Consider the following 14,286-nt stretch of genomic DNA (forward strand, 5'->3'; position numbering starts at 1 on the left):
TCGCTCCATCCATGTAGACATTATCGCCAACAATTACCACCGGAGGCATTTAATATTTGTACTATCTTAAATGTTAATAGGTTTTATGTGAGCTTTATCAAATTTATAGAGAATTCTCAAATGTCAGGTGCTCGCTCAAAAGTGGAGCATTATCATAATTGTAAACAAATTGAACCGGACCATACCAGTATTGGATGTGTTTGAATCTGACACAATTTTGTATCTGCACAAAATCGAAATCAAAACTGTTTTGATAAATATCTTAACATTCTCATTTGCAGGGAACTTAATCAGAATTTGAGTTCAAAATCAAAGATTAAGATCAAAATGTGTTTTCAATTTGTGTTGTATTATAAATTAATATTCACCAACATATTCCGAGGTAAAAACATTAAAAGGTAATGTTTTCTGCAATTTCTCATATTGGAAATTTTTTACATTCGTAGCCACCTTGGTTAAATACATCGACACAGCTCTCAAACCAATTTTTTAATTGAAAATTTTAAATTAAGAATATTCAAATTTGTTAAAACTTATCATAACAACTTTCGATTGGCATCGTATGAAAAAAAACATTTAAATAAGTTTCACATATCCATGTTCCCGATCATTGATGCATGTACCTGTATTCTTCTACCATGATAACCATTGTGCAACTTCTTGCCAAGATAATGATTACAATAGGTTTTGTACGATAACATTTTCCGTAAAAATTACTTTGTAAATTGTACAGAGAAACTTGCCTCTCTCTCTCGTATAAATATTGCAAAAACTTTATCGGACGACTTCTGGAAAAATGCATCAAGTAAACAGCTGCTACAAAAATATTGTATTAAACTTTAAAATTGTTCATATCACGATAAAATGACACAGGTAGGCGCATCAACAATGACCTGTCAAAACATTATTAGAATTCATAATTTTGAATTGAGAATAATTTAAATTAGTGAAGTTTGAGATACCAACCTCTGAATGGCATCGGAACGTTATGGCAATACGTTCACATATAAACGCGTTAACCCACCGGATTTGGATTAAATTTGTCATATCCATTATTACTTCAAATAATTCCTCTAAAAGCAGATTTACCCTACAAAAAGTTCTAACATGGCATTTGATCTACAATCCCCTATGGGGAACAGTAGACGTGGCCAATGTGCAGTGCTTGTAGATTGTTGCTTTGTAAATTTATGTTTACTTATTTGTGTGTAACTTTCAAAATGACTTTTGTATTTTATTCACTGGCTGATGTAGATTCTGTAGCCGGTGTGAAACCATTGCTAACCCGCCTTGGTCCTGACTTTGACGTATACGCGCTCTCTACGTTACAGGGAGGTTGCCCCCTCGGTCGGCAGGGGCGGAAGTGAGAGGCGTGGAACCTAACAAAAAAAAAATTACATGGCATAAGACTTTTTTAATGCATTTATTATATCCTCCACCTTGGAAAGGATGGTATATTTACTTGGTAATTCCGTTTGCAACATCCCTAAATATTCATAGTAGACCCCATAAACTATATATATTTATAATCAGCGTAAAATTCTAAGTCGACTTAACGATTTCAGTCTGTCTGTCTGAATTTTGAAATCCCGATACAGCCCACAGTTTTTTTTTGACGTAGAGCGTTAAAATTTAGCAGAACAATTTGTATTGTGTCTAGGATGGTTGGTATTGAAAATCCATGTTTTGGTATAGTTACCATATAACGGTTTAATTTAACTTAATCCTTTATTGTTGTAGACCTTTGTTGGGGCAGGTACCAGAAGAAAATGACCGATATTGCCCATCTTAAAACTCGATCTAAGTTTGACAATAATATAAGCATGTACCAAGTTTGGACCAAATCGGATTTTCCCTTCGAGTGTTTTAGTGAGTACTTGCGAAAGGCGGCTGGCTCGACTCCAAATGGATTTGGTCCAAAGAGACCCAGGCACGTTTTGACAGTATCAAGTGATATACAGGGCGAGATAAAAAATTGCAACAAAGTCAAACGCCATAATTATACCCTACAACACTATGTGTTGGGGGTATTATAAGTTTGATTGGGCCAAAAATTATGTAACACCTCGAAATATTGATTTCCCACATAGGAAAGTATATATGGATCTTCCTAGCTCGCCGAGCTGAGTCGATCTAGCTATGTATGTCCGTCCGTCCGTCTGTCCGTCTGTCCGTCTGTCCATGTTAATTTGTAATCACGCTACAGGTCGCAATTATGGCCCGATCCTTACGAAATTTTGCACGAAGGTGGGGTTAAGGTCAGAATAGAACCCTATTTCTTTTGGAGATGATCGCCAAATGTTTAGGGGTTGAAATGGACCAAATACTGAAAAAATGTCGGATTTTGCAGTAGCTATACAGGTCGCAATTATAGACCAATCGACGCGGAATTTCGCATGTAGCTAGAGTTAAGGACGGGGAAGAAGCCTACCAATTTGGGTGGTCATCGGATAATATTTAGCGGGTAAAATAGACCATATCTTTTGTGTTGAAAAAATGCAAAATTTTTCATTAAACCGCGAATATTTTAAATCCCGGCGAAATCACAAAGCCATGACAAGGTTACTTCTGATCTTTACATTGATGTTAACATCCAAGAAATCAGATATATAGCAAAATATGTGCGATATATATGTTTATGAAAGAAGATATGCTTGAAAAATCTCTTATATGTCGAGAACGGCTGAACTGATTTCGACAGTTTTCATTAATTCAGAATGGCCTCTTGGCAGGAAAGAAAAAACGCCTAAAAAATCGCATAAAAATATCTCTCTAAAGATGAAAATATTGATTTTGTAAAATTTTCTCATATTTTTTTCAATTTTGTCATATTTTTGGCATATTTTCATTTTGAATTAAACATTTGGTAATATTTCTACAGCTAACAAAACTAAGTAGTTAGGATATCAGGATATTATATACAGATCGCATTTATGGCCCGATCCTTACGAAATTTTGCATGGGGATAAAATGAGGGTCAGAATAGAAGCCTACTCTTTTTGGAGATGATCGCCATATATTTAGCGGTTGAAATGGACCAACAAAACTGCAAAATTGTCAGCAGGTCGTAATTATCGCCCGATCCTCATGCACATTTGAATGGGGGTTACCGGTCATTGCAAAAGGCAAGCAGTTTTGGATGGCCATCCAAAAATATTCAATGTGTGAAATAGTTTGCCAACTTTTGTAGACATAATACGAAAATGTCCATTCCGGTGACTCTTTGGAGAATTCACAAATACAGGAAAGACGCACTTCTGACTTTTTCGTTAACGCTGATTTCGTTGAAGAATATAGTCGAATGTCTTTATCTCATATAGATGCGTTTCAGTCAAAAACCAATAATAAATGTTAATCTTTTGCCACTTCTGAGAGATTATAGGTCTTTGGGAAATATTGGTTCCAGATCTAGGAAGACCATTTACGTGCAACATCTACAAATAAATTGGAAATGAGCAAATTAGTTTAAGTTGCTATTATTCGAAAATTAGAGAACGGAACCTGATGATTTTCTTTTATTATTTGTCACAATATCTGTATCGTTTATTATAGTGTTGTAGGGTATTCAACGGTCGGCCCCGCTCGACTGTAGCCTTTGCTTACTTGTTTTTAATTGTTTTTTAAATTTTATTGAATGAAAGCAAAAAATGTCGGAAATAGCATCAAATTTTAGAATAAGTTTAGATTGGTCACCTTTGGCACGAATTATGGCTTTTAAACGGCCAATGAAACCGTCACACACTACCCGAATGTTGCTCTGCGATATTTTGGCCCATTCCCGCCGAAGCGCTTGCTTGAGGTGATCAACACTTTGGTATTTTTTAGTGTCAACCTAGCTTTCCAATATACTCCAGACACAATAGTCCAACGGATTGGTATCCGTACATTTTGGTGGCCATGAAGATAAAATGCGAGGAACCCCATTTTGTAACCATTCTTGGGTGGCGCGTGCTGAGTGCGATGGTGCTGAGTCCTGTTGGAATGTCCAAGGTCTGCGGCCAAAATGTTTGCGTGCCTAAGGATTTAATACACCCTCTAGAATATTTTCGCGATAACATTCCTAATTTATTCGATTAATACGAGCGGAGAGCGACCATCGGCTGTTATGGCGGCCCACACCAACACCATGGCCGGCGCTTGAGTTCTGGTGGCCAACCGAAGGTACACATTTCAGCTGACCTCTTTGGCAAGTAAACACTATAATTTTGTTTGTTTACAAACTGCTGGAAAACGAATGTTTTTCATCGGAGAAAACAAAATTCGGCAGTTCACCAATGTTCCCAAGCTTTGATGCATCTACCTGTATTTTTCTAACATGGCATAACCTATATATAAAAATATAGTGATATAACCGACCTGGAATCAACCCAGACGAAACGACTGAAGCTAAGATCTTGAGAGTAAGTTTTGGTGCGTAGGCGTTTGATAAGGCTATACTAAATAAAAATACCAAAAGATTGGACAAACGGAAAGAGCTAGAATTCTGAAATTAGGAATGAGAGTCACAAATAGTTTTTGAAAATTCGATCTTTAAGGTTACGAAAATGTCTAGAATGGTACTAAACTTCTAAAATGGTACCATTATGTGAACGGATTTGGTATGAGTATCGAAGCTGGAAAATAAGTTTGATACATGAACGTGGTTGTGGAAGTGTATTTAAGATGTGAGAACTGTGCAAATTTTAAATTTGGAACAGTTTAGGGTGAACGGATGAAGCGGGAATTTTGAGATTTTGTATTGGGGTCCCTGGTTTTTAACAACTGCACAAAAAGTACTATATTTGGTATAATTTGGTATTGTGTGAACAGATAATCTGAGATTTAGTATTTGGTCGCTGTTTATGTGTAGCCCGTACATATGGAGGTGATTTCGAAAATATATATTATTATTGTACGAAAAGTACTAAATGGCACTAAATTTGGTATTGGGTGAAGAGATGGATTTGGAATCCCCACATTTGATATTGAGGTCTATGTTGGCATCTGGAATTGAGATATGGAGGCGGTATACCGAATCCGGGAGGTACTGATTTATGGGCCCTATACGAAGACCTGGACCTGCATTTTCTAGCATAGACTGTAGTTCCCATTACGAACTCTAAATACGAAATTTTAAACAACTCCGGTGAATAATGTTGTTAAAATCACCAAAATAGCGAATATAGGGGGTACCGTTATATGAGGGATACACGATATCGTGGACCTATATAGACAACTAGCTGAACCCGGTGCGCTTCGCTACCCCTTTTGATTTTATATGCATTCAAAATTTTATTTACGAATATATGTTGGATAAAGAAAAACAAATTTAAAAATAAAAAAAAAAAATATTGCACTAATTTAATGTGTTAATAAACAAAATCATTACAAAAGCAGTAACATGACATGCATACACGAAGGGTTTGTCCTTTGGATTTATTTATTTCATTAGAAATGCCAAGCGTGCAGGAAACGGCAATTTTTTTAAGTAGAGTGGCATTTCTATTGCAATTAGTGAATTCAAGATAGCAACATACTTCGCCGTAATAAGCGTATTTCAAATAAATTGTTGTGTTGTTTTTTAGTGTTTGCCTAAGGCGTTGTGGGTCAATGGTTCTTATTAAAATCATATCCCAATCTTACCTGATTTAAATATAATTAAAAAAAATACTTTTACACCAAACTCCGTCACACCTTTCATATTTCATTGAAATTGGTGCGTCAAATATGTGATATCGGCCGATAATATATATATATGGGAGCTATATCCAAATCTTAACTAATTTCCAATTAATTTATCACATTTATTATTATAACCAAATTCCGCCACACATTCTGAATTTCATTGGAATCGGTCATATATATCGTGTTTGGTGCATAATATGTATGAAATCGGCCGAAATATATATTTTAGCTATATCCAAACCTCAACTGATTTCAATATAATTTGGCAATTTTTGCTGGTGCCAGATTTTGTCTGTCTCGCTTTGGGTGCATCAAATATGTGAAATCGGCTGAGTATATATATGGGAGCTATAATCACATCTGAGCGTATTTGAATATAATTTGTCAAATTTATTTTTGTACCAAATTTAGCCACTCATGCCGAATTTCGTTGGAATCGGAAATACGTATCGTGTTTTGTGCATCAAATATGTGAAATCGGCGGAAAATATATATGGTAGCTATATCCAAATCTGAACCGATTTCAATATAATTTGGGAAATCAATTTTTTAGATAAAATCTATCTCACGTTTCAAATTTCATTGAAATTGGGGATACATAGCGTGTTTGGTGCATCAAATGCTTGAAATCGGCCGAAAATATATATGGGAGCTATATCCAAATCTGAACCGATTTCAATATAATTTGACAAATTTATTTTCGGATTAAATCCCGTCACACATTCCAAATTTCATTGGAATCGAACATTCATATTGTGTTTGAGGCATCAAATGAACGAAATCGGTCGAAAATATATATGGGAGCTATATCCAAATCTGAACCGATTACAATATAATTTGGCAAACTTATTTTTGTTTCAAATTCCGTTACGTATTCCAAATTTGGAGACTGTATCTTCAACCAATCAATAGATATGTGCATATAAAATCTAAATTTTTGGGAGGTACCTCCGATTCTGATGCTATATCTCCAGTTCCAAGTGGAAATTCAAAAATGTATATAGCCTATGTTACTTTCAGGCGATGTTGCAGTATATATGGAAATTTTCAGGAAAATCTATTCAGCGGTTTTCGAGTCCATAAATTACAAACAAACAAACATACAAACATTTTCTTCTTTTATAGATATAGAAGATACTCTTCCAAGGGGTAAAGTACACAGAACGAACTCCTTTTGTGGATTTTCAGACAATTTCATTGAAAAATTTGGCTACAATCATCAAAATACCGAATATCGGGTGGTACCGTTATATGGGGACTGTACGATATCGTGGACCGATATAGTCCATCTTCGAACTTGACCTGCCTGTAGACAAAAGACTGATCTGTGCAACATTTAAACTTCCTATCTTTATTTGTTTTGACTCTAACGTCATTACAACAGACGGACGGACAGGGCTAAATCGTCTTGGAATTTTACGCTGATCAAGAATATTCATACTTTGTTATGTCTAAAATTATTATTTCGATGACGATGACCATACTATGTATGGTGGAGGGTATAAAAATATTAAAACAATTTTAGGTGAATTCGCGACGAAATTTTATACCGATCTTCTCTTTATCGTGTTTAAATCAGACCTACTCAACAAGAGTAGTTCGATTTCTTTTGACTGTATAAAATGTTGATTCATTTATTTCAGTGGAAATAAATCCTAGAATATAAAGAATAATCTAATAATTGTTTTTTTTTTTTTTTCTTAAATTATCGTCTTTGTGGGTCACCTTACTAAAGTCCTGTTAGATGTTTACATTTTGTATTGTTTTGAAAACTCTTTCAAGAAAAACGTCACCTAGAAAGAGTTACATGGAATTTCCAAATTAGAGTCAATTAATGCGTAATTCAACACACCGATATCGGGCACGTAATAATTTGATTGATTAGATTGAATAATAATCTCTAGAAAATTATCTAGACATTGGCGAAGACGCCGAGCAAAGTTTAGACACTTGTTTTGATTAAAGAAAAACAATGGTCGTGATCCCCGATGAATAACACAGTCTGGGGATTTTTATTTATTTTTTTTTTTCAGGAGGAATTCCCAACACAAGCGTTCATTAATACATATGCAGATATGCCTATACGTATTAATATCTAATTATTTATCATGTAGATGTATACATATTAATTTTTTTAAAATAATTCATTGCGAATGGGTGTGTAATGGGTTTGGGGGCTTTTCCAAACAAAAATGTATATGATATTTGCTTGAGCCCACATAATTATTAAGATTTTCGCATGAGTCATTAAATTGCCTGCTAAAGATTGAGCTAACAAGTTATGCAATATGTAATGGGTATATACGATAATTCTGAAATTACAAATTACGGGGGGAGATGAATAAACTGCAACCAACTTCAGACTGCTGTCATTTCAAACCATTCATCTGACAGCTGTTAAAAATATTCCAGTAACAGCTCATTATTTTGTTTACATGCGTACAAAAGCATTTTGGTGAGAATTTTCTAGAAAAAAAGTTATTCGTGATGGAATTCAAGCGCGATAGTGTGATTTCTTTATATTTGGCTGGAGAACCACAAGTGGCTCGTAACCGTGATACTGGTAGCGTAGACCGACGTCAAAGAAGTGAACGGAAGGAAACAGCAGAAATGGTTCGAAAAGTAAGAAAGCGACTTGTTCGAAACCCACGTCGCAATATTCCTTTCGGCAAATATTGAAAAATGAGCTCGGGGTAAAGCCATTGAAATTCCAAAAAGTGCAAGAACTTACACTGCAACAGAAAGAAAATAGACTCAGAAGAGCTAAAGAGTTGCTTAGCTTGGCCGAAAGTGGTGAACTGCCGAATGAGAAAACATTCGCTGTCCAGCAGTTTGTAAACATACAAAACGATCGTGTTTACTTGCCAAAGAGGACAGCTGAAAATGTGCACCCTCGGTTGGGCACCAGAACTCAAGTACCGGCCAGGGTGATGGAGAGGGCCGCCATAACAGCCGATGGTCGCTCTCCGTTCGTATTAATCGAATAAATGCTGAATATGATCGCGAAAACATTTTGGCCGCAGACCTTGGACATTCCAACAGGACTCCGCACCATCCCAATCGGCACGCGCCATCCAAGAATGGCCACCAAAATCTCCGGATACCAATCCGTTGGACTATTGTGTCTGGAGTAATTTGGAAAGCAAGGTTGGCACTAAAAAATACCAAAGTGTCGATCACCACAGGCATGCGCTGCGCCGGGAATGGGCTAAAATAACGCAGAGCAAGATTCGGGCAGCGTGTGACGGTTCCATTGGCCGTTTGAAGGCCATAATTCGTGCCAAAGGTGACCAATTCGAACAAATCTAAACTTATTCTAAAATTTGATGCTAAGTTTCATGCTAAATTTCAAAAAAAAAATGTAAAATTTATGGCTTTTGAATTTGTTGCGGTTTTTTTTATCTCACCCTGCACCTTTTTGATTGAATTCTGTTTGACAGAAATTGTATTTGAATTCACAAGTTAGGAGTAGAAATTCATTGATCGAAAAATTAACTGACCTTTCAAATTAGTAAGTATTTTCATATACCCAAATTTATATGAAATAAGTTAATATTAGGAAAAATAACAGGACGTGATGTTTGTCATTCTGTTTGTTTTTTTTATACCCTCCACCATACTATGGAGGGTATATTAATTTTGTCATTCCGTTTGTAACTCCTCGAAATACTCATGTCAGACCCAACAAAGTATATATATTCTTGATCAGCGTAAAATTCTAAGACGATTTAGCCATGTCCGTCTGTCTGTCTGTGTGTCTGTCTGTCTGTCTGTCTGTCCGTCTGTCTGTCTGTCTGTTGTAATCACGCTATCTTTCGAACAAATTAAGATAGAAGGCTAAAATTTTGCACACATGTATATTTTGCCAGTAGGCAGGTTAAGTTCGTAAATGGGCCATGTAGGTCCAAGTTATCATATAGCCCCCATATAACTGTACCTCCCGATATTCAGTATTTTTATGATTTTAGCGACATTATTCGCCGGAATTGTTTCAAATTTGGCATTTGAAGTTCGTAATGAATACTACAGCCTAAAACAGAAAATTATCTGTGCAGGTCCATGTCTTCGTGTAGCCCCCATATAACGGTACCCCCCGATATTCGGTATTTTTGTGATTTTTGCGACATTGTTTACCGGAATCGTTTCAAATTTGGTACTTGAACTTCGTAATGGATACTACATCCTAAGTCAAAAAATTAGCCATATAGGTCCACTTCTTCATATAGCCCCCATATAACGGTACCCCCCGATATTCGGTATTTTGATGATTTTAGCGAAATTATTCAGCGAAATCGTTCCAAATTTGGTGTTTGAAGTTCGTAATAGATACTGCAGCATAAAACAGAAAATGGGCCATATAGGTCCACGTCTTCATATAGCCCCCATATACCGTACCCCCCTATATTCGGTATTTTGATGATTTTAGCGACATTATTTACCGGGATTGTTTCAAATTTCGCATGTGAATTTCGGAATGGATACTTCAGCCCATGCCAGAAAATTGTCTGCGCAGGTCCATGTCTTCGTATAGCCCCCATATAACGGTACCCCCCATATTCGGTATTTTAATGATATTAGCTAGATTATAAACAGATTTTTCTTCAAGTTTCGCATTTAAATAGTGTAATAACTTATGACAAAAGTTGCCTATGCTGGCCCACGTCGTCGTATAAGCATTCAGTATTCTTAAGATTTTAACAGAATTTTTAACGGATTTTATTTATTAGAAAATGCCAAATTTGTACCAAATGGTGGAGGGTATTAAAAGTTCGGCCCGGCCGAACTTACAGCTTTTTTACTTGTTTTTTTTTTTTTTTTTTTTTTTGAAAGAAATAATCTTTTAGGACCCAACACAGAATATGTGTTTTTTTATCATACATTTCTACGACTATTTGCATATATCCATATGTCAGCCCATGGTAATCGACATTATTTTTGAAAGGGTCATCTTGGATGGTTAGCATGTTTTGTCCGAAATTATTAAACACAAATTTCATCACAATTATTTAAAATTTCTGAAAATGTCAACTTATATATGAAGTTAAATACTCATGTCAGACCCAACAAAGTATATATATTCTTGATCAGCGCAAAATTCTAAGTCGATTTAGCGATCTCCGTCTGTCTGTCTGTTGTAATCAAGCTATCTTTCGAACGAATTGAGATAGAAGGCTAAAATTTGGCACACATGTTTATTTTTCCAGTAGGCAGGTTAAGTTCGTAAATGGGCCATGTAGGTCCATATTTTCATATAGCCCCCATATAACAGTACCTCCCGATATTCGGTATTTTGATTATTTTAGCAACACTATTCACCGGAATTGTTTCAAATTTGGTATTTGAAGTTCGAAATGGATACTACAGCCTAAGACAGAAAATTGTCTGTACAGGTCCACGTCTTCATATAGCCCCCATATAACGGTACCTTCCTATATTTGGTATTTTGATGATTTTAGCGATATTATTCACCGGAATTGTTTCAAATTTGTTATTTGAAGTTCGTAATGGGAGCTACAGTCAGAAAATTGTCTATGCAGGTCCACGACTTCATATAGCCCCCATATAACGGTACCTCCCGATATTCGGTATTTTGATGATTTTAGCGACATTATTAACAGGAATTGTTTCAAATTTGGTATTTAAAGTTCATGATGGATACTACAGCCTATGGCAGAAAATTGTCTATGCAGGTCCACGTCTTCATATAGCCCCCATATAACGGTACCTCCCAATATTCGGTATTTGGATGATTTTATCGTCATTGTTCACCGGAATTGTTTCAAGGTCTTCGCACAGCTCCGATATAACGGTACCTCCCTATATACGATATTTTGATAATTTTAGCTGCATTATTCACCGTTTATTTCAAGTTTTCGAATTTGAATATGGTAATGGCTTATGACAAACAATGCCTATGTAGGTCCACGTCGTATAGACCCCAATTAAACGTCTATATTCGGTATTTTTAAAATTTAAACAGAATTTTTTAAGGATTTTATTTTTTGAAAATTTCCAAATTCGTTCCAAATGGTTGAGGGTATTAAAAGTTCGGCCCGGCCGAACTTATTGCTTTTTAACTTGTTTCTTTTAAAATAAATCATAAGTGAAATGATTGTGTAAATATAGCTCTGAATTTCTACCAACGAATTCCGGTTACATATTACGGTAAAAACCAAACAAACTTGAATTAAACAAGTAAAAAAGAAGCTAAGTTCGGCCGGGCCGAACTTTTAATACAATCCACCATTTGGAACGAACTTGAAAAATTTGCTTACTTTTTGTTTTTTTTTTTTTTTTGTCATTCATAATCTTCAAATACCAAATTACGGTGAAAAATGTCGCTAAAATCATCAAAGTACCAAATATCGGAATATACCGTTATATGGGGGATATGCGAAAACGTGAAAATACATACTAATTTTTTGTCTTTGTCATGGGCTTTAGCACCCATTACGAACTTCAAATACAAAATTTGAAATAATTCCGGTAAATAATTTCGCTAGAATCATGAAAATACCGAATATTGGGAGGTACCGTTGTATTGGGACTATACGAAGACGTGGATCTGCATACGAAATTTTTCCATAGATTGTAGTAACAATTAAGATCTCCCAATACGAAATTTTTGATTCCGATTCCGGTGAATAAAGTTCCTAAAATCATCAAAATACCGAATATCGGGAGGTATGGGGGCTATACGAGACGTGGACCTGCACAGATAATTTTCTGTCATAGGCTGTGATATCCATGATTACGGACATCGCTAGATCGTCTTAGAATTTTACGCTGATCCAGAATATATATGCTTTGTAGAGTCTATTATAGATATTTCGGAAATGACAAAATAAATATACCCTCCATAGAATGGTGGAGGGTATAAAATTATAAAAGTTCGAGTTGTTTTGAAAACAGAAAATTTAAAGAGAACAAATTATTTCTCACTGTGTAAAGAGATACAATAAACACTTATTTTGTTATAATAAAACACATGCAATCACAAAATAATTTTGAGTTTCTCTGCCTTCCCCTGTCCTAAACCAAATTGTAATAAATTTATTACCTTAGTACAGTACTATTAAGCATGGCTCAATAAGAAAAGTTGTTCAACTTCAAAGAAAGTGGGAAAAATGCGACTCTGTACTGGAGCTTATTGTGTCAAATAGAAGAAGATGTAACAATTGGTTTTGTTTATTTGGCATTCTTGTCACAAAATTAATATATGCGGGAAACCCCACAAAACATGGGGGTTTTCCACAAAATTGGATCTGACATGAAGGGATAATATAGCTTTATCCCAAATTTGTATATTTTGTTGCATTTCTGTTGCATCGAAATTTAAAATAATTTTTACTTATTTTCTTTTTTATTCAAAATACCAAATTGTGCCGTTTTAGAAGTTTAGAACATTTTAGAACTTTTCGTTAATTTGAAGTTGGAATTTCTAGCTCATTCCTTTTTTTTAATGCAAAGTATTACATTCTTAGTACTATCGTACCCCATTAGTACGAATTTCCAAAAATCTAGTCTTAACAAACGCTTAAGCACAAAGACAGACTTCAAGATTCTAGCTTCCGTATTTCAACATTTACAGCACTTAAGTTAAAATTTGTTGCTATCGGGTTTTCGATTTTTTTCACTGGTTGGGACCACTGTGCAATGCTTCAGTTCGAGATTGTTGCTAAATCGATTTAGAATTTTTTGGTGATCAATAACATGATCCGACGAATATTTGGATGTGTTTCAATCGAAATGCCCAATTTATGGTATAGAGTATGAACTTTTAAATATAATAACTTCCTTTCTCGGGGTATTGTCAAAATTCCAATATTTATAGACAATTTGATCAATAATGCGGAGTCATATTGAGCATTTTGTTTTTTGGCAAACATTTTCATATTTGTATACATAGTAAAATTAGAAAAGCTAGATTAAAAATTGTAATATCCCAAATTCTAATACCGAAAATATTCCACTCTTTCGAAAAGTCAAAAACCCAACTGGAATATTTGAAAATCAAATAAAATAAAAAACTAAAACAACCGCTAAAAATAATATGACATGAAATTATATTATTAACTAAACAAAAAGCCGAAGAGAGAAACAATACACTGTTATGTCAATTTTTTTTATAATATTAACAATTCATTATGTGTGTTGTTTAATAGACAAACTAATTTTGCTAAAGTAAATACCAACAAAAATGTATTCATTTTATTTACTTTATAAACAATTATTAATTAGAACATAAAACACAACTTAGCAGCAAATATTTGTCTAGACTCGACGAACTAAATGTTCAGGAAATCCAAATGTATTTCAAAAAATATATTTCACATTTCGCTGCGGTTTGAGAATTTAAGACCAATGGAACATATGTGTTGCTTTTGTGCTTAAAATAAGAGAAGGACACATCGCTCATTTAATCAAAGAGTGAAATGTGCTTTTTGAGGTAGAAATTTCTTTCTATCAAATGTTCATGTTGATTTCTGAAGAACTCAAGAAGTTGCAGTTTTTTTCTTGGAGTTTGTCATACATTAAAAAAGCAATATGTAGTGCTTAGGAAATACTTAAATACTTCTAACCATGCATAGGATTTTTATGGCTATAAGAACATCCCAAACT

Source organism: Musca domestica, unplaced genomic scaffold, assembly GCF_030504385.1.
Source record: "Musca domestica strain aabys unplaced genomic scaffold, Musca_domestica.polishedcontigs.V.1.1 17, whole genome shotgun sequence".
NCBI classification, from domain to species: domain Eukaryota; kingdom Metazoa; phylum Arthropoda; class Insecta; order Diptera; family Muscidae; genus Musca; species Musca domestica.